This window comes from Lynx rufus, unplaced genomic scaffold (assembly GCF_022079265.1).
Source record: "Lynx rufus isolate CCGP_SWC_20201006 ecotype Redwood Valley unplaced genomic scaffold, mLynRuf1.p SCAF_3, whole genome shotgun sequence".
Lineage (NCBI taxonomy): Eukaryota > Metazoa > Chordata > Mammalia > Carnivora > Felidae > Lynx > Lynx rufus.
In genome coordinates, this window is record NW_025814845.1 from 3,727,403 (window position 1) to 3,748,854 (window position 21,452).

At 50.2% G+C, this 21,452-nt stretch overlaps 1 protein-coding gene across 1 annotated transcript in view; it reads right to left on the reverse strand.

Annotated features, from left to right (window-relative positions):
• SLC2A9 (solute carrier family 2 member 9) overlaps nt 1-10,086 on the reverse strand; it is a 257,458-nt gene extending 247,372 nt beyond the window's left edge. Inside the window, exon 1 of the mRNA XM_047091840.1 lies at nt 9,873-10,086. The gene's annotated coding sequence lies outside the window, so the exon portion shown is untranslated. The remainder of the gene's footprint in view (nt 1-9,872) is intronic.
• Nucleotides 10,087-21,452: the final 11,366 nt, after the last annotated feature.

Genomic DNA, 21,452 nt, shown 5'->3' on the forward strand with positions numbered 1-21,452 from the left:
CATATGTATCAGCTTGCCCGGTGCCTCTTTGTGATCCTTCCACCCCGCGGCCACTGATCGGCTTTCTGTCCCTGCGGATTAGTTTGCATTTTTAAGAGTTTTATGGAAGTGGAATCATACAGGATGCCCTCTTTTCTTCGTGTATGTAACTATTTTGCATAGAATTCTAAACAGTTGATGCTACTCTGTTTATACTTTCTCATCCTGCTTTTTCCAGTTGACATTCCAGAAGATTTCTCTTCATTAACATCACTGTTTCTTGAGGGGGGTTGCAGGGAGGGGCGGAGGGAGAGGGAGAGAGAGAATCCCAAGCCGGCTCCACACTCAGCACAGAGCCCAATGCGGGGCTCGATCTCATGACTGTGAGATCATGAGATCGAGAGTTGGATGCTTAACCGACTGAGCCACCCAGGCGTCCCCAGCATCATTTTCAATGGCTGTTTTAGCTTCTAGTTTTTTGGTGACCACATGTCATTTAGCCAGTCGGTCAGGTATGTTGTTTTCCCTTTTTCGATATTACAAACAGCTCATAGAAATGAGATTCTATAATTCATGACTTTCTATGTCCAGCTTGATTTGTTTCACGTGATGTTGCCCCTCATCCTGTTGTATCAGCTTCTTGATAAACCTTCTTTCCTTGGCTTCCAAGATCCTGTGTTCTTGTGTTTCCTCTACTTCTCTAGCTGCCCCTTCTCTCAGAGCTGGGGCTAGGGTGAGGTAGGTGAGGCATTCGTGTCGGCAGCAAAACCTCCGGAGGCACCAAAACCCTCAATCATCAAGATAAATATCTAATGCAACATTTTTTAAAAGTCCGCATGAATGCCAAAGAAGTCCATGCTGACGACGTGTTAACCTTTCAAGTAAAGGCAGAATCCGGTGGGGCCAAGAGTGGGCGGAGACAAGGGAGGTGAGCCTTACAGGTGGAGGGTTGGACCCAGGATGGTGAGAGTTGTGGCAGCCCCAGGACGCGAATCCAGTATGCGTTCATCTTGCTCCATTTCTGACTGTCGTAGTCCGTGGTCACCAGCTTCTTCCAGGTCCGGCAGCCTTCCCCGTTCTATAGTGTCCTCGTCTGAGTCAGACTTGAGATTTGAACTCAACGTCCCATACCAGTGTCCTAAACAATACTTCTCCCTGTCTGCCTTCACCGTTTTCTGGCAGAACCCCAAGCCTGGGTGGCTAAGTCTCCACTTTCTCTTCTGCCCCACGGATGGGCTAGCCGGCCTGTGGATTCAGTCCCTAGGGCAGGGCGCCATGCTCAAACAGGGGTGGTGCTCCCAGCACCTCACTCTCCATAGTGTTTGTCAAGCCTCCTTTACTTTCCTTGGTCCCGTAACCTCCCCGTCCGCCCCTTGCTCTCAGCAGATGGTTGTGGTGGCCCCCAGACTCAGCCAACGACTATCTGATACAAGGGTACAAAGAGCAGGTTCCCTTGAATTCAGGTGGGACAGCAGGTGGATATGGTACGGATTCCCCCATTTAATCCCCCAAAGACTCTGTGGCCATGTACTCAAGTAACCATACACTGGGGCAAATTAGCCATCAGGCATTGGATACAGGCTCTGGGCTGGCACTGCTATTCTAATGGTCACAGCCCCCCCATTAGAATCAGCTATACAGGAATCAAGTAGTCAGTATCGTTCCGGCCCAGGTATGTCATATAGTGGGTACACTGAGTCACCAAACCCACCCTGCAGTCGTTTCCCTGGGTCCTGAATGTGTTTAGGAAAGACACGCTAAGACCCTGGAAAAGAACTCTCACATTGGTTCCTTGACCTGCAGAGTGAGAGATATTGCCTAAGAAAGCCCGAGAACTTCCACCCCGTGCCAAGATAGTAAATGAGAAACAATATTACATTGTTTACAAAATGTGTTAGATTATTATTTGCAGAGGTCAGCGCCCCCCTCAGAGTATTGAGGCATCCAGGAGTAGTGGTCCCTGTGATATCCCCACGTGATTCACCAGGCTGACCCCACCAGAACTCTACGGGTCAGAGCAAAAGACCCTGGAACTTTGGGAACTTAACCCAGTAGTAGATGCCCAGCTGTAGTTACTGACTGATATGGTGAGTCTTCTAGTGTGGATGCTTTTGAGTATGCTGAATGCAGCTATTCATGGGCAACTAGATCTTTTTCTACGCTGATGAGAGAGAACGATCAGAAGCAGTTTACATCCACATGGGACAAGATGGTACCCACGTACGGCCTTCCTCTAGGGCTCTACTCATTCTTCTGTTGTTGTGACGGCAGCGCAAAGGGACCTAGACCATCTGGACATCCTACGGGACATGGCAATGGTTTGCCATGTCGATGGCATTGTGTTAAGTGCCCTTGAAAAGCATGAAGTACTAATTCTGTGTGCTTTGGCAAAGCATATTCATTCTGGAAGGTAGGAGGCAGGTAAACCAGACAAGATCCCAAAGGCCTAGAGCCCAAAGGGCCAAGGGTCACATCAGTGAAGCTCTTTGGGGTCCACTAGTGGAGACCATGCTGGAAAATCCTCTCTCGGGTAAAGGACAGAGTCTTGCACGTCTATCCCCTACCCCTGGGAAAGACATTCAACCTCTCCAGGTTTGAGAGGCACACGTTGCACAACTGGGGATATGATTTCCCCCTACGTGTCAGATGTGGAAGGTTTGCGTGGGACCCCAAGGTAGGCAAAGCCCGTGTACGGGTCCGGGAAGAGACATAAGCAGCCTCGCCCCTGTGCTGTCCAGCCCAGTAGATCCCGCAGAACCACAGGCATCTGTGGGGAAAGATGTCAGATGGAGACCCTGCAGGCCCCACCGGGAGAGGCACGGTGCAGACCCCCAAGAGTCTAGAGCAAGACTGTGCCATCCACAGCAGAGGACTGGGCACTGTTTGAAAACAGCTCCCGGCATGCTGCCGGGCCTTAGTAGAAACTGTATCTGAGGATGCCACGCCATCTGAGCATGTGGCCACTCATGACCTTGGCATTTGCTAGGATCGGGTAGGCCCTGGGAAGTGGAACATAGGGAGCTGAAGGTCCAGAGAGCCCTGCAAACTGCATGAACAGGTGCCCCAGGCCCCAGGTCATCTGCCTCTATGGCACTGATGCTTCTCCCTCAGCTGATGCTTCTCCTGCAGCGGACACCTTTGGCCAACGATACCATAAATGAGTGACACAAACCACAGGAATCTGCCTTCTCACAGCTCTGGAGGCTGGAGAGTCCAAGATCAAGGTTCCAGCGGGGTCGGGTTCTCGTGAGAGCTCTCCTCCTGGCTGGCAGATGGCCACTTTCTTATAGTGTCCTCACATAGCACAGAAGCACAGAGAGAGAGAGAGAGAGAGAGAAAGGACCACTTCCACGGTGTCTCTGCTTTAAGGACACTGGTCCTATCAGATCAGAGCCCCTCCCCACCCCTTCTGACCTTATTTAACCATAATTACTCTCCTGAAGACTTTGTCTCCAGATACCGTTGCAGCGGGGGCAGGACTTCAACAGGGGGACACGAGCATTCAGCCCATAGCGCCAGCTGACAGAGCGAGAGAGTAATCTGAGCTCGGCTCGCGGGTGCATCAGCTTGGCCCGGGGGCAAGCCCAAATGGTCTACAGCTGACCTGCAGCCACTCCGAGGGGGCCGGAAAGATAATGACTGGAGGACAGCGTCCATTGCCAGGACTTCAGGTGGTGCGTCTGGTCATCTACTTTGTGGCCCAAGGTCGGGGCACACGGCATGGCTTAAGAGGCTCTCTGGCAGGCGGCCCTTGCGTAACTCTCCAGCGTCCTGTTTCCTGGCGGCCCACCCACGCGGCACCAGACACTTCCTCACCGTTCTCTAGATATTATGAGTCTTTTCCCAGGCTGTCCCTCCACCTAAATGCCTTCTCCATGTACTCATGCTTCACGACTCCGTCCAAGTGTCCTTTCCTTACACTACCCACCCCCCCCTACAGGGTTGGCGGGTGTCCCTCTGTTCGCCTGGTTTTCTGCCTAATGGAAGTCTTGGCTTTGTCGTGCATGCTACAGTTCATTACAAACACTGATCCCCACCAGATCACATGCACCTCGAAGGTCGAGGCCCCTGTAGGCTGACAGCTCCAGACCCACACGTCCAGCTACGCACTGGACCTCGTCACCTGGGTGACTCACAGACTCTTGAGTTTCTCTCCTAAACGTTCCCCCATCCTGGGCCCCCCGTGGCCCCGTCTCAGGATGCAGTTCTCCCAGCTCCCTTGGGTAGCTAGAAACCTTGGAGGCGTCCTGGTTCTTCCTCGCTTCCCTTTCGACCTCACCGTGCATCAGCAACACGCACTGGTTCTAGATCCAACCTGTCTCTCACCTCCACCTCTCCTCTCCCCTGGCTGCCACCGTTCTCAGCTACCTCTCCTGTGGGGTCACCGCCGGCTTCCCCCCGCACTGGGGGGACCCCCTTCGCTGCCACCATGCCGTCTGTCTCTCCATCCAGCCCCTGGTTTGCGTCCTTCCGGGTGTCTGTCACCCTTTACGATCATTCTGTCTGTCGCCTGATGTTTGCTATCTCCCCCAAGCGGGGACTGTGTGTCTGTCCCTGTCAGCGTACCCCCAACAGTCAGCATGGTGGCTGACTCATAGAAAGGGCCCAACAAAACCTCATTGACTTAGCGCTAAAGGCGCATTAACGGCCAGCTGGACTATTATGACTGGAGTGCGCTCGTGCGCAGCACTTAGGTACGGACAGCGCCAGTCCACACCGTGAGAATCAAACACTTATACCCACGTTTCCAAAACACCGGTTCGTGAAGTCAAACACAGTCGCGGTAAGTGCGGCGCCAGAGGGCAGAGGAAGGACAGGCAATCTGCCAGGCGAGGACCCCACATTGAGACGAAATTCTTGCCAGGGTCTGCTCCCATCCGCTGCCTGGAAATCACCGGCAGGGCAATTTCATCCGGAGGTTGGAGCAGCACTGAGAGCACAGCCAAGGTCCTCAGCCAGGAAATTATATCCTGATTCCTCCCGTGAAAATTGTCCACTCGGAAGCCCGGGAAGGATGCAGGGGAACCCAGCCCATCAGCCCGTCCGATTAATGTCTGACAACCTCTCCGGTCCCAATGCTTACCTCCCACAATGCTTCATGATTACCCCTTTTCCTTCTGTTTCCCCGTACTGAAATGCACATGCATAAAAATCAAAGACGAGCTACTTCCTGGGGACAGGCTGCAAGGGCTCCCGAGAGACCCAGGAGGCTGCAAGGGCTCCCAAGAGAGCCGGGACCCCATTTGTAAGGTCAGTCATAACGTGGGTCCATTCTTCCGCTGGGTTTTGGTGGGAGAGCAAGACGGGAACACAGGGAAAGAAATCAAATTTTAGAGGTTTCCCCTCTTTTGTCTGGTGCTATTTTCTCCCAGTTCTGACTTTTAACATTTCATTAAAAAAGCCATTTTGGTCTTCTAAGAGTCAAGATTTAAAAAAAAAAAAAAAACAAAAACAAACTACATCTTTCTTGTAAGAAATGGCTGCATTGACTGAAACCCATGTGGGGGATTTGATAAGGGACAGCAGCAGTGTTCCTTCCTGTTTTTGTAAAGAAGAAAGCAGGAAACCCAAGAAGGCGAATTGGACCCTTTGTCTGCGGTCACGACGGAAGCCCGGGGCCAAGGCCAGCTGTGCTCAGGCCCCTGCGTCCCTGGCCCTCGACGTGCAGGGAAGGCGGGGTGGTGACGGCCACCTGCCAGGCACCCTGTATGCCTGAGCTCATGTCACCCAGTCCCCAAGCGCTCTGCAAGGGCACCATCCAGAGCCCGTGTCTGAGCAAGGAAAGCCTGAGGACGGTGTCGAGGTCAGACGCGGGCCGAGATGAAGTGAGACTCTTAAGTCAGATCTGTCGGTGCCAAAGCCTGGGGGCTGCCTCTCCCCGATGTCTTTCCCTCCCCTGTTCAGGCATCCAGAGCCTCACATGTGCTCGGCTGGCCGGCGAGGGCCCTGGCTGGACTTTCTGGGCCCACGTCAATCAGCTGAACTCACCCAGTCTCCTTGCCAGGGCCCAGCGTCTCAGCCCTCCTTTTCTTCTCTCTTAGTTTTGTTTTGTTTTTTTAACGCTTATTTATTTATTTTTGAGAGACAAATAGAGCACAAGCAGGGGAAGGTCAGAGAGAGGGGGAGACACAGAATCCGAGGCAGGCTCCAGGCTCCGAGCTGTCAGCACGGAGCCCGACGCGGGGCTCGAACTCACGGACCGCGAGATCGTGACCTCAGCCGAAGTCGGACGCTTCACTGACTGACCCACCCAGGCGCCCCAGCCTTTTCTTCCCTCTTAAATGCAGCCACCACCCTCCCTCCAACATTCGCTCCTTGGGGATCCTCTAGCCACCCCAATGGACCCACACGTGGAACACAGCATCCCACGCTCGTTCCAGGACCTTGGGCCCTGACCCCTCGAGGGAACACGTGAGCAGTGCAACAACAATGACACATTGATGACAGTCATCTGTTGACTACCTTGCAGATGTTATACCTCATAACAACCGCGGGAGGGAATACCGTCTCAATCCACCGCAGACACCAAGAAAGCCAAGGCCCAGGGTGGTTCACTGATCCATCCAGAATGAAGTTAGCCAGGAGAAGAGCAGGGGCCACGCCAGGCTAGGGTTTCTGCACGGCCTCCCAGACTAAGTCCAGCTTCCTGGAAGTGTGGAGCCTGGACTCAGACAGCCTGGGTTTATAGTCCAGCTGTGTGACCTTGGGAAAGTTACCCAACCTCTCTGGTTTCTGTTCCTTCATCGGTAAAGCGGAGATGATAAACATCCTACCTGCTTCGCGGGGTTGCTGTAGGGTTACCTGACACAGACGTAACATCCTTAGCGTCGTGCTTGGCAACTGGGCTTAATATATGCCACTGGTTATTTTTCTTCTAGGAATTTGTATTCCGCAAAACGTCATGGACGGTTGGGTAAGAATCTTAACTGAAGTCGGAATGTTAGAAAGTCAGGGGCGCCTGGGTGGCTCAGTTGCTTAAGCGTCCAGCTCTTGGTGTCAGCTTAGGTCATAATCTCATGGTTTGTGAGATCGAGCCCTGCGTTGGTCTCTGCACTGACAGTGTGGAACCTGCTTGGGATTCTCTCTTTCTCAATCTCTCTCTGCCCCCCCCCCCCCGCTCACATTATCTCCCTTTCTCAATAAATAAATAAGAGAGAGAGGGAGACACAGAATCTGAAGCAGGCTCCAGGTTCTGAGCTGACAGCACAGAGCCCGATGCAGGGCTCGAACCCACAAACCTTGACATCATGAGCTGAGCTGAAGTTGGATGCTTAACCGACTGAGCCACCCAGTACATTTAACCAGAGAAAGTTTGCCCCGGCCACCTCCCCACCTCCAGGGAGGTGGGTGCCCAAGCCCACATCCCCACCGACACTGAGCATCGCCCACTGAGAAAGGATCGCCCCAAGCGGCTAGACCTTCCTGTGCCTCACACACGAGGGCCTCGACTCAGCAGTGAGTCAACCCCGTGCTCCCAGCACGACCCGTCTAACGGGTGCACTGATTTCACAGGCAAGCCTCTGGGAATTAGCCCCAGCGGCATCTCCTCAAAGCATTGGTCAGGCTTCCTGTTTTCCACGTCTCTGATTTGCCCATCAAGATCCTTTGCCATAGTCGTTCCATTTCCATAGTCGTTTCCATAGTCCATTTCCATAGTCGTTCCTGTCTTTCTTGGTAATTTCCAGAGAAGTCCCTTGTGCATTGTGGGGATACAGCTGGCCCTTAAACAACACAGGTTTGAACTGTGCGAGTGGACTTCTATGGGGCTGGGTATTTTCTCTTCCTTGTGAATTTCTTAGTAACATTTCTCTAGCTTACTTTATTGTAAGAATATAGCATAAAACACATATAACATGTAAAATATGGGCTATTTATGAATCCATCGGTCTTCCCGTCAACAGTAGCCTATCAGTAGTTAAACTGGGGGGAGGGAGTCAAAAATCATACGTGGATTTTCGACTGTGTAGAGGGGTTTGCTCCCCAAAGGTGCACGTGGTCACGTCAGTTTCAGATATTACAAATACTCTGTTGCAATCTGTCATCTATGAATTTGTCCCTGGTGACCTCCCATGCAACAGACATCCTCTGTTTTGACGTGATCTCACTCGTCAGTTCACCGAGTAGATATCGGCTTGTTGGGATGCCTCTCAACAGAGGAGCCCCCAGCATGGACCGGAACATTCCAGAAGCGGTCCGAGCAGTGCAGTGAGAGTCTGGGTGACTGAATCTGAGTAAGTGCAGAATGGCGTTGCCGCCGATCTCCGTTTTACGCCAACTCGCTGGCTTCTGTCCGCACCTTCAGACTGCTGAGGTTGTTCAATTCCGATCCAGAAACTGCACAGCACGGTGTCATCACGGCACGCTGATAATCACACACACTGCGGTTTGGTTGACATCTGATAGGTGGAGAGAGATCAAGGAGAGCCACATTCCATGCTGTGTCCTGCAGAGACCCCGTGTCCTACAGAGATCGTACCCTGTATGACGACTGTACCCCGTACTTGCCGTGTGACCCTGGCCACTCCCCTTCTCTGAGCCTCCTCTCTGTTGACTACAGCAATGATAGTGGCACCTGTATCACAAGCTGCCGTGAGTCGCAAGTGTGTTACTCCACGGAAAGAGGTGAGAACAGGGCCCGGGGCACAGAGAAGATACAGTACGAATGTTTTTGCCATGATTGCTAGTATTATGGAAGAATTACAATGCTCCTGTTTAAGGGATATTGAAATGGAGTCTCAAAGAGTTGAAATAACTTGTCCCCACCACCCTGCCAAAGAAAACAGAGTCAAGGCTGCGTGCTCTTTCCACGGACCCCGCGGCTCACGCCAATTCCCTCCCAGGATGTCTAGGTGCGCTGAAATCTGCCTCTCTGTCTGTCCCTCGCTGGGCTTTGTGTTTGGCATCTAAGGGCAGCGAGGATCAAGGCTACCTCTGCTCCCCGGGACAGACACTCACACATTTGAAGAGGGTGCACATGCACTCCTGACCCAAAGGACCTCTTCTCCCGGTTCACTGACCCCTTCCCTTAAAGTGCCCTGTGGCCGACCACCGACGTGTGTGTCCCACCTGCTTCTGCTGCCCTCGGTCACGTGTGCTGGTTGCCTTCCATCTCGGTGTGGCCCTGCTTTGCTGTGACTTTTTGTTTGTTTGTTTTTAATGCTGTCCTGGAAACATGCTCTGGGGTGTAAAACCCATAGGAGAGTAGCATCTGTGTGTGGGGGGGTGCTATTTATTTTTATTTATTTATTTTGAGAGAGAGAGAGCGAGAGCACAAGTGGGGGTTGGAACAGAGACAGAGGGAGAGAGAATCCCACCCAGGTTCTACGCTGTTAGGTGCGGAGCCTGACGCAGGGCTCGAACCCACCAACTGTGAGATCATGACCTGACCTGAAATCAAGAGCCTGACGCTTAACCGACCGAGCCACCCGGGTGCCCCACACGGGGGGTTTTCTAAAGGACGCTTGACTTTCTCAATCATGCTACTGTATCACCCCACTGGCCTCACGCGACCACCTTCGCCGTCTTACTTTCCCCCTTTTACAGATGACAGAACTGAAGTGTCATTAATTTATCACCAATTCACCTTTTCCACGTCTTCGTGAACGCTTTAATAAACCCTCCTTGAGGGCTGTCTACACGCAGCCTTGTGTTCAGGACATGATGCCCAGCCGCTCCCCCCCCACCCCCCCCCCCGCTCCCCCCCCACCCCCCCCCGCCACGTACCCCAGTTCCTGAGAATTCAGGATGGGACGCCGTGTGCACACTTCAGTCCCCACCGTAGGGAGAGAAGCCCAGAACTCTGGCCCCCCGCTCTGCCCACTGGGCCCCCCCCCCCCCCGATATTTAAAACAACAACATGAGCTGCAGCCACAAAACACAAGACGGCTACTCACCACCTCCGGTCTTGGGCTCAGACCTTGGGGAGAGCTTCTGAGCTCACGGCCACTTAGGAACTAATTGGAGCCACATGATGGCCTTGAGATTCCTGCTGGCTGGACAGCTAGTCCTACCTCCCCGGTAGGGCTGGTCTCTCAAGAGTTTCCGTGAAGTCCCGTGGCTTTTTCAGCACTAGCTGCCCCCAGGCTGTTTGTCCGATCTGCTGACTAGATTCCTGTTGCCTCTTCAGAGCTCCTTCCCGATCTGACCACAATCCTCCTCCTTTCAAGGGGTGAGATGTTAATTTCCTTAATGACTCACTATTGCCCCACTCCAGTCAGGGTTTCGCAAACAATGGCACTGTTACATTTTAACGATAATTCCATGCATTTCAGGATGTTTAGTAGCATCCCCGGCCCCTCTGCCCACTTGATGCCCCTTTCGCTCTTGACCCCCAGCCCCAGGCCCAGCCCCTCATCCTCCACCCCCTTGAGACAACAAAAAAGTCTCCAGACATTTGCCAGATGTCTCTCAGGGTTATTTCTGTCTTTATGCCACCATTTCAACTGGATCCGGTGATCCGTATTCCTCTCCCCATGCCTCTGCATCATCCATTCTCTAGTTGTGCATTTCCAAAGAAAACAAAAGTGGGGTGCTTTATTTATGATTGTGTTCAACCGGAGGTCAACCAGAGAGAGAGAGAGAGAGAGATTATTTTAAGGAATTGGCTCATATGATTGATGGAGGCATGTGTCCAAAATCTGCAGGGCAGCCCAGCACGCTGTAGACCCAGAGAAGAGTTGAAGTCCAAGTCCAAAGACTGTCTGCTGCAGAGTTCCTTTGTGCTCAAAGAAGGTCAGTCTTTTCCCTCTGAAAGCCTTCAATTGGTTAGATGGTCCCCAGCATTATGGAGGGCAATCAGCTTTTGCAAGGTCTACTCTGATTGAGATGTTAATCTCCTTCAGAAAACCCCTTCCTAGAAACATCCAGGACAATGTTTGACTACATATCTTGGCACGGTGGCTCAGCGAAGTTGGCACATAAAATTAATCAGCATAGTCAGCAAGGATGAATTAATGTATGGCAAAGAAAGGGAGGATGTACTTGAACTCATCTGGAATGTGGGCTTCCATGATTATTGTCTGAAATGTCAGTGCCACACCGGGGCCATCAGCGATTCTCAACCCTGGCCGTTACAATCACCTAGGCAGCCTTGAAAGGATGCAGATGTCAGGGGCGCCTGGGGGGCTCAGTCAGTTAAGCATCCGACTTCCACTCCTGTCATGATCTTGCAGTTCGTGAGTTCGGGCCCCATAACGGGCTCTGTGCTGACAGCTCAGAGCCTGGAGCCCGCCCGGGTTTTCTGTGTCTCCCTCTCTCTCTGCCCCTCCCTCACTCATGCTCTGTCTCTCTCTGTCTCAGAAATAAATAAACATTAAAAAAAAATTTTTTTAATAAAAAAATAATAATAATAAAAAAAGATATTATCTTATCCTCACAATTACCCAATGAGGTAGAGTGTGTGATGGCCCCAGGCTATAAATGAGGAAACCGAGGCACAGAGAGGTAAGTGACTTGCCCAAGAAAGTTGCTGACAGTCTTGGGTTCATCTGACTCTGAAGGTTAACATTTTTTTTTTAAGTTTATTTATTTATTTTGAGAGAGACACTGAGAGGGTGTAAGTGGGGGAGGGGCAGAGAGAGAGGGGGACGGAGGATCCACAGCGGGCTCTGTGCTGACAGCAGAGAGCCTGATACAGGGCCCGAACTCACGCACCATGAGGTCATGCCCTGAGCCGAAACCGGGAGTCAGATGCTTACCCCACCAAGCCACCCAGGCACCCCTGAAGGTTAAGGGTTTTTAGGAACTTTGCTTCCAAGAGACTTAGATCAGATTACAGCCACAAAAGAGGAGGCAAAAATGCCAGGATTCCTGGATGTCACCATCGTGTACCTAGAGAACCTAAGAAAATAGAAATTGAAATGAATATGAGAGCATAGTCATTAGCCATTTCACAAAGGCTTTTGTTTAAAAACAAAGTCACTTGACAAAAATGTTGGTGCATGTCCAAAATTCAGTCATGTTCCTGGTGAATTGCAGGGACAGAAATCATATTTAAAACAGGAAGCAGAAATCATATTTAAAAACGAAGATCCCATTCATAACAGCAACAACACCACGAAATACCTGAGAATACATTTAGCACGAGGGGTGAGGTAGGTTAATGAACACAGCTACCAAATTTTATTAAGGGATATTAGAGAAGATTCGACCTTCGGAGAGATGGTCTGTGCCCATGGTAGGTACTGTAAAAATGCCACTTCTCTTCAAATTAGTCAGAGGTTAAAACAATTTTCTTGTTTTCGAATAAAAATTAGGCATTGACGCAATTTTGAAGCAATTCAAAAATTCTCAGGTCTAATACAGAGTGCCTTCTGAGTTCCCAGCAACTTCTAGTATCTCAAAAGGAAAAGTCAGCCCTCCTGAGCTCTTGAATCACTTCCAGACTTCCTTTTAGATTCAGTTACCTAAGGCCATGAGATTCTTTTTGCTTGGCTATCCCTGGGCACACTCAGATCCAAACTGATTTATCAAAAAAATGGCTTTACAGTTTTTAAAATCTTAAATTGCGAAACATATTATAGGGTTACAAATATTATCCACACACCCACACTTTAACAAATAGTTAAATGTCTACCTGTGTACCATTTGGGGCCGACAGACTCTTAAGGGGGCCCCATGATCCGGCTTTCATGTGCTCGTGTGACCCCTCCCCCTGAGCATGGGTAGAACCTGCGACCTGGTTCTGGACGTAGAGAATATAGCAAGAGTGAGGGGGTGTATGGGATTGCATGTGTGTGATTATGTTACATAAGATGGTAACCTCCATAGAATGATGTGCTGTGAGCTGCCCTTCGGAGCTGGCCACAAGGCCGGGAACTGGGGACAGCCTCCAGCACATACCCAGAGAGACGCCGAGGCCCTCAGCCCAGCAGCTTTCAGGAATCTGAGGGTTGTCAACAATCACATGAGCAAGGGAGGAGGCCCTTCTCCAGTAGAGCCTCAGATGAGACCACAGCCCCAATCGACACCATGATTGTAGCCCCACAGAGCACACAGCTAAGCTTTGCCCAGACTCCAGGCCTACAGAATCATGAGATAACAGGCATATATGTTTTTAAGCTGCCAAATTCGGGAAGATATTGTTATTACCAATAGATAGCTAATGTGCTACCACACAAGTGAAGCAATAGAATATTTCCAATGCTTTAGAGGCCCCATGTGCCTTTCCTAACACATTACTTCCCTCCTCCCAAGAAGAAAGCACTATCCTAATTTTTCTGTTGATCATTCCTTTGCCTTCCTTTGTAGATTTACCATCTATGTAAGTATCAGTAAATAGGATATGTTTGGGGGCACCTGGGTGGCTTAGTTGGTTAAGTGTCCGACTTTGGCTCAGGTCATGATCTCGCAGTTCATGGGTTCGAGCCCCGCATCGGGCTCTGTGCTGACAGCTCGGAGCCTGGAGCCTGCTTCGAGTTCTGTGTCTCCCTCTCTCTCTCTGCCCCTCCCCAACTCCTGCTCTGTCTCTCTCTCTCTCAAAATTAAATAAACATTAAAAAAAAAAGTGAAATACAACACAGAAGAACCTAAAGGTAAATATTCCTCTGATTTGAGAATAAATTTCCCAAGATTGTTTTAGCTTAGAAGCAATAAAAAATCATGACATTTATTGATAAATTCGACTGCATAAAGATTGAACTCTTTTTACCAGAAAGTAACCTAAATGAAGTTGGAAGACAAAAAATAACCCATGAATATGAAACAGTATCAACTTCTTGAGATATGTCAGGAGCTCACACTGACGCTCCAAAGGCTAGAGATTCATATAAGGAAAAGCAAAAATAATGAGTCTATCAGAAATGGTCAACGTCACGAGTGCAAATGGAATTGCAGTGCCATATTGGCAAAATTGGAGTGATGGTTCCCAAAGTTGGTGAGGGGTGGAGGGAGACAGGCCTCCCCTCACTGTTGGGAGCGATGCAAATGAAAAGAATGTTTCTGGGGAGCGGTGTGGACAAATCGTTCCTATATCTTGAAAAATGTGCGTAGTCTTTGTTATAGTTATCCCATTTGTGACCATTTGTCCCGAGCGAGAATCACAAATGCGATGACTGATGTTAAAACACGTTCATCAGGACATCTGCACTGGCAAAGATGGAAACAGAGTGAATATCAGGGGAATCACGAAACAAATTATGGTACAGCCATCCGCTTGTCCGATACGATGCAGATGTTAAGGAGTGTTTACTTACAGCCTTTAATGACAAAGATGAATTCTTACGGCTGTACGTTAAACAACAACAGCACTGGAATCCTCGTGATAGACTCTTCCCGCCAAAGAGACGGCAGGTTTTTGGTGGGGTTGGACATATCGGGGTCAGATCCCAGCGACACTACCAATTTGCTGTGTACCTTTGCAAAGTTGCTTCATCCTTTGGAGCCTCAGATCTGCTCAGAGCATTGCTTCAAGGATCCGGTGAGATCACATAAACAAGATAGCCCTGCGTATTCTAGGTCCTTGAGAAATGTTACCTGCTGCCTCTTGTTAATAACACAGAACATGGGGTTTATGTGGCAGGCAGAGGGAAGAGGAAAGAATACCAAATCACGTATAGACTGATTATGAGTTTAAAATACATCTTTCTCCACTAAGAGAAGGGTGGAAACAGTTGGTGTCAGTGTTCCATTTTTAAGGAAAAGTGTTAAAAGAGTTGCCCGTCTGCATTTCCAGGAGAGTGGGGCTTCTGTTTTGGGTGGAGCCTGGGACAGTCTTGGGTTCACAGGACCCCAGCACCCGATTTTCAGGTGAGAAATCTCATACCAGTCTTAATTCCCTAACACTCAACTTCTGAAAAAAATCTTGTAATGCTCTAACCCAGATGGGAAATGGGGTCTGGTGTGTGACCAGCCTGCCATGCTGGTCGTCAACTCTCGCTGTACATCAACACCAGCAAACGCACAAAATGCAGATTCCCAGGCTCCGCACCAAGAGATTCAGATTTGGTAGATCTGGAACGAGGCTGAGAAGTGCGTGCGTTCGTGCGTGCGTACGTGTGAGACATATTAAAGTTTGTCACTCGTAAGCATGAGCTCAATGCACATGTATACACCTGTGCATGTAGGGTATATGTGCATATGTGCTATATATGTACCGTGGTATACATATGGTATACTACGTACAGATAATACACCAACGTATATACCTGCGTGTATACGTTTTTTCACATGTGTATATACGTGTCTAACCACCATTCATATCCAGATATAGAACAGTTCCAAAATCCCATACGCCCCCTCCCTTCAATAATCCCTACCCTCATGCTGGGTAACCATTATACTGTCAACATAGATGAGCTTAGTCCATTCTTCTTTTTTAAAAAAAAATTTTTTTTTAACATTTATTTATTTTTGAGACACAGAGAGACAGAGCATGAACAGGGGAGGGGCAGAGAGAGAGGGAGACACAGAATCCAAAGCAGCTCCAGGCTCTGAGCTGTCAGCACAGAGCCCGACGCAGGGCTCGAACTCACGGACCGCGAGATCATGACCTGAGCCGAAGTCGGATACTTAACCAACCGACTGAGCCACCCAGGCGCCCCGGGCTTAGTTTGTTCTTAAATTTCACATAAAGGAAACCATCTCATATTCACTCCTTTGCGCCTCGTTTCTCCTGCTCCACGGTATGTTTACAAGATGGATTCCAGGTTGTTCCCCGGAAAGGTAGTCGGTTCACTTTCATCGCCCAGGGTGGACAAGCCACAATGAGTCCCTCCATTCTTCTGTGGGTGGGCACCCAAGGCTTGAGGCTCTTTGGAAGGGTGCTGCTCCAGTGTTCTTACCCGTGTCTTTTGCGGGACGTAGACTCCCATCCTCTTGTTCATACTTGGGCGTGGGATCGATGGGCTGCCAAGGCAAGATGCGTCTAATGCCAGTAGACATTACCACATAGTAGAAATCCATGTTTGTATAAGGAGTTTTGACGCAGGTGGTCTTGGACCACACTTTGAGAAACCCTACTTAGCCACAAGCCCATTACGCGAGCAAACACATTCCTTTGAGTTGACCCTTTCTTGGGGTGCAAGTGGGGACAAGCTTGTTAACACTGAGATGCCAGCTAAGTGATTTGGGGAAGGGGGGAGAAATGCAAAATTAAATTTCTACCATCCCTTAGCACCTCTTTGGAACAAATGTTTGCAATTTACCACTTGTGCCCCAGAACTTCGAGAAGCTGAGAGCAGCGAAGTTTTGATGGGGGGGGGGGGGGGGGTAGGAAGGTGAGAAGCCAGGCCACTGTGCCCCATCAACCAAGCCCTAGCTCACCCCGACCACGAGCCAGAGTAATGTCCACTTAATTGCTGATAAAAAGGGATACGCTTGGGACCTTGGGTTGTCCCTACGAGGAACAACTGTCCCTTCCACTCACCTTAAGCTAATTGCAAAGCCATTTCCCCATGCTCGTGACAAAGGAGGTGGCTTGCAGGAGGTGAGACAGATGGCCTTCCTCCTGCTGTGCCCAGCAGGTCTGACAATAAAGGCCGGTTATAGGAAAACTGGCTCTTTAGCCAACTCTGGCCGTTTCAGCACAGACTCAGCCAGCTTGTCTGAGGTCAGAAGGCCAGGAGGCAGGGCTTCGTGTTGGCACACTGGCAGGGGTGTGGGAAGGAGGGCCTGCCTGTCCTGCTGGCCAATGCCCTGCTTCCCCGGTCTCTCAGCCAGGAGCCGGTCACCCTCCCGGATTCCGGTGACCTCAGCAGGCTGGCTCAGCCGTGGCCCAGGCGTGATCTCAAGCTGCTCTCTGCTGTTTTCAGCGGAGCACTGCAATCAGGGGCCGCAGAGACCAGAGACACGAGCAGGTCTTCTCCAGAAATGGGAGAATGGCTTCCACTTGGAGGCAGGTGGGGGGATGGAGACGTGGGTTTAGCAAAAGAGCCGGGGCTCTGTCCACGCAAGGTGGCTGGTAACCCCCACCCACCCCACCCGCCGGGCCGGGCCTCACGTCCCTCCCTCGGGCCCCACAGCTCCCTGTGTGTCGTCTACCGGAGGACTCCTCCCTCACACTCTCTCCCACTTCTCTAGAAACCCAGTGAAACAGGACAAACCGTGTCTGGCTTCCCTCAAAGCTGAGTATGTCCTCAAAGCTGGATGTGTTGCCTGGTACGTAATGATGGATGAATATTTAGTTGAATACACGAATGGATAAATAATTGAGCGGACTTTGAACGAAAAGGAAGAAGTCCAATATCTCATTTGTGCTCTCTTTAAGAGAATTAAGCCACTAGGATCACGGAGTTATAAAGCTCTTCTGCCCACAACAACAACAACAACAACAACAACAACAACGACAACAGATCCCTGGCTCTTTCAAAATGAAATCCCTAGCTCTTGTCGGAACTGGCAGGGACCGGAGATACTTGGGATCATCACAACCGAAGTAGGAAGCTACCGGGATCTAGGGTGTAGAGGCCACAAACATCACCAAACCTCCCCAGATGGACAGGCTGGTCCAGCCCAACACAGCGGTGTCCCAGGCAAACTGTGAATAATGCCGAGGCCGAGAGGGCGTGATGTGAGCGCGCGGTCTGCTGGACGGCTGGTGTTGACCTTGTGGGTACCAAATGGAGGCAGCAAATCTAAATCTGCCGGGGAGAAACTTGCTCCAGTCAAAAGCAAGACTGGAAAACTGAAACCGATAACGACCGCTCAGAGATTTTACAAGCGTTATCAGCAGAAGCCAAAGATTTGGTACATCTGTGTGTCAGCAAGTGAATGCGTGCTGTTTCTATAGGACATCCCGGCTAAACCCAGAAGCGTGTTTGCGTCTTGTAGCTAAGGTAACACACTGATAAAGGCGCTTCCCAGACCGAAGATTGTGGGTTTTGGCTTTTTAATTTGGCCAGACCCTGAATACTAGCTTCATCTAGACAAACAGTATTTTGCAACCTTCATCTATTATCAGTGTTCTTCCCATATGCAATGAGTTGGATGCTATAATGGAAAGGAAAGAAGGCAGGAAGAAGGGAGGGAGGGGGGAAGGAAGGAAGGAAGGAAGGAAGGAAGGAAGGAAGGAAGGAGAGGAGGAAGGAGGGAAAGGGAGGAAGGAAAGGGAGAGGGGAGGGAGGGAGGAAGAGAGGGAGGGAAGGAAGGAAGGAAAGAAGGAAGGAAAGGAGAAAGGAGGGAAAGGGAGGAAGGAAAGGGAGAGAGGGGAGGAAGGAAGAAGGGAGGGAGAGAGGAAAGGAGGGAAGGAAGGAAGGAAGGAAGGAAAAGGAGGGAGGGAGGAAGAAGGAGTGAATTAAAGAAGGTGTTAATAATCAAAGATAGAAGTTATTCGGGGCACAGGCTCGACCTGCATTCATGCAGCACAGAGGACACCCAGGTGAGCACAAAGGCGGAAGACAAGGCCACTTGTGGCTCTCCTGGAGCAGTCAGAAGTGTGACCTCCCCACTCCCTAGTCTGCTAAAAAAAATAACACATCTCAGACTTACCATCCTCGGGATGCCGGGAAGTCTAACTTATGCCCAGATCATTAGAGAGCAAGTTGATGGTCATAATTCAGTTGCCAGTAAGATGGCGTCTGTGTCCACCTGTGAAATGATGCTGCTCCCCAGGTGGCCACGCCGATGGTTCCAGCCGGCATTTCTTACAATCTTTTGTGGGGGTGGGAAACAAGGGGATATACAACATGACCTTCGGTGAAGGCTCTACTAGTTTAAGCTAATTTGTTTATTATACAAGAACACAAGTCCTGGATTAAGTTCTTAATAATAGTTCCTTGCATTCTTGCCTCAATAGCCCTATTAATACAAATCCCCCCCAAATCTGGCTTCCCTGCGTCCCCCACGCCCACCCTATACCCGGAGGCTCAGCGTGGACACTTAGCCTGTCCCAGACCCCTCAGGAGGTGGGCGGCAGATCGAGGGCTAACGGCTCTTCTAATCAGCGTCTGATGTTGGACGTGGGTCCTGGAAATGCACTCCTGCGTCTCTGGTCTGCTTGCTTCGAGCCTAATCGGTCCAACGGCGCCTCCTTTGCTCTGCTGCGCCCCCAGGCAAGTCACGAGGTCTCTCCCCTTCCCGCTCACGGTGGCCCCTGCCATCTGACCTGCTCCAGCAGCAGGGGGACCTGCCCTCTGGGGCGTCCAGCGGGGCCCGAGGCCTGTCTGGCAGCCAGCTCGGTCACTCTGTGTCCTGTGTCCTGCAAACCAACTGCCCCCCAGATCTAGTCCGCACGCCTGAAAATGGGACAGAGCGTGAACTCCCCCCACCAGGCTGGGGAGATCGTCCGCTTTGTGATGTGAATGATTGAGCGGCCCCCCCCCCCCCAGGCATCATGGTTGCCATTTACCTGTGAGACACGAGTCTGATGGGCAAGACAGTGTTCATCTTCCTCATTTTTTTTTTTTTAAATTATGGCATAGAAGGTACCAGAACAGATAAACGCAATCACGAAGTGCAGCGGTATCCAAATCAAAAGGCTCGATTTACGGTCACTGGAGCTAGTCTGGCTCAGGCACAAAAATGTTTTTTTTATACGCTTCCCTTCTTCACACGGGATTTCTAACATCCCAGGACCTACTGGGTCGGTTGTTTCCAAGATTCTTTTTTCCTTTCAAAATTAGTCAGTTACTGGGGCACCTGGGTGGCTCAGTCGGTTAAGCATTCTATTCTTGGTCATGATCTCACAGTTCATGGGTTCGAGCCCGCTGACAGCTCAGAGCCTGCTGGGGCTTCTCCCTCTCCCTCTCTCTCTATCCCTCCCTTGCTCACTCTCTTTCTCTCTCTCTCTCAAAAAAACTTAAAAAAAAAAAAGAAATCTACTAAAAACCCAAAATTAGTCCGTTATTAAGAATTAATTGCATTCACTATATTAATTTATAATTGTCATTAATAATTAACCAAAGTATTGATTTTAATTATTACTATGATGATAAACCAAGAAATAACTAAATGATGGGGCACCTGGGTGGCTCAGTCAATTAAGCGTGCCACCGGCTCAGGCCGTGATCTTGCAGTTTGTGAGTTCGAGCTCCTTGTCAGGCTCTGTGCTGACGGCTCAGAGCCTGGCGCCTGCTCTGGATTCCGTGTCTCCCTCCCTCTCTGCCCCTCCCCTGCTCATGCTCTGCCTCTCTGTCTTGCAAAAATACATAAACATTAGCCAAAAAAAAAAAAAAGAAAGAAATGATAGTAAACTCATAAATGACGAGTCACTTAGAAAGGGCACTTCTGTGGTGACGAGTTCTTTACCTTGAGCAGGAAGGCACCTGGGTGGCCCCAAAGTTACACCTCAAGTGGAACGCACATACAGGTAGGTATCCCTCGCTTTTCCAAACTTTGCGTGACGCTCCTACGAAAGCTCCTACGACGCTTTTACGAAAGACCTACATTGGTACCCGTTTTCACTAGCTGGAAGAAGTCCAAAGAGGATTTGCACTTTTGTGAAAAATGGCGAAAAGCAAAAGGAGCGGTCGGAGCTGGTTTTGCAGCGAGGGGAGCCGGTGCAGAGGCAGTGCCCCCCCCCCCCCCCCCGCGCCTTCCCCGGGAACCACACTCAGCCCTTGATTGTCAAGCCGCCAGCTTGGCACCTTGTCTGTGAGCCTCCGGGCGGCATCCCGACTTGTCGTGTGCGTCTGTGAGCAAGGTGTGCCCGAAAGTATCGGAAAAGCCTTAGAGAAGTTTCATTTGGGGGTCTGGGGACGCTAAAAAAGTTTTCTGTAGAAATAAATGGTAACTACTTCTTTGGCCATTTTGGCTCAGAAAGTTTCACAGGCAAACTGTACTTTCAGATTAGCCGGGCCACCCTGTATGTTGTCAGTACTCAATTCCCTCATCCTCTAAGGAGATTCTCTATGCCCCGTGGACCTCAGAATCCTGGCTTACAGTAAGCCTATGAAAACAACCTCCCCTTCCCTCAGTTTCTGTTCCCTAGTAGTTGCTAATTACTGATTTTAGACAGGATTATGATAGCCAGGAGTAAATCCGAAAACAGCAGACTCCCAGAAATCTAGGACTTAATGCAAGAACATGGGGGAAAAAAATCGAGGTTTTTGTATTAAATGCGAGGTTTATAATTGTTTATCTCCGCAAAAGGGACAAATGAATAAATCCAAGCAAGAACACCGGATGATATTAAACCCCGTCTTGGGTATTTTTCAGGAAAGTCACGGCCGGATTTCCCGTTTAGCTTTCCGAAAGCCTCTTCCCAGCCTCGAGAGACCACCTGCTCCAGGAAGCCTGCCCTGATTTCCTTCCTCAGAGTTCCCCCTGGACTTCACGTGGGCTCCTCCTGAGGCACAGGTCACTATTTGTTGTATGTTATCACTAGGTGGGTACTCATTTGGTGCCCCACATTCACAGTGCTAACTACCGTATGTGTGTTACTTGCAAATCAATTTCCTAATTCCTTCTACATCTACAATGTCTCACATTTATGGCATTAACTGTGGGCCAGACACTGACGTAGGCTTTACCTGGGGTATCTCACATAATCCCTACACAACCGTGAGGTGTGTACCATTATTACCCCCAATTTACAGATG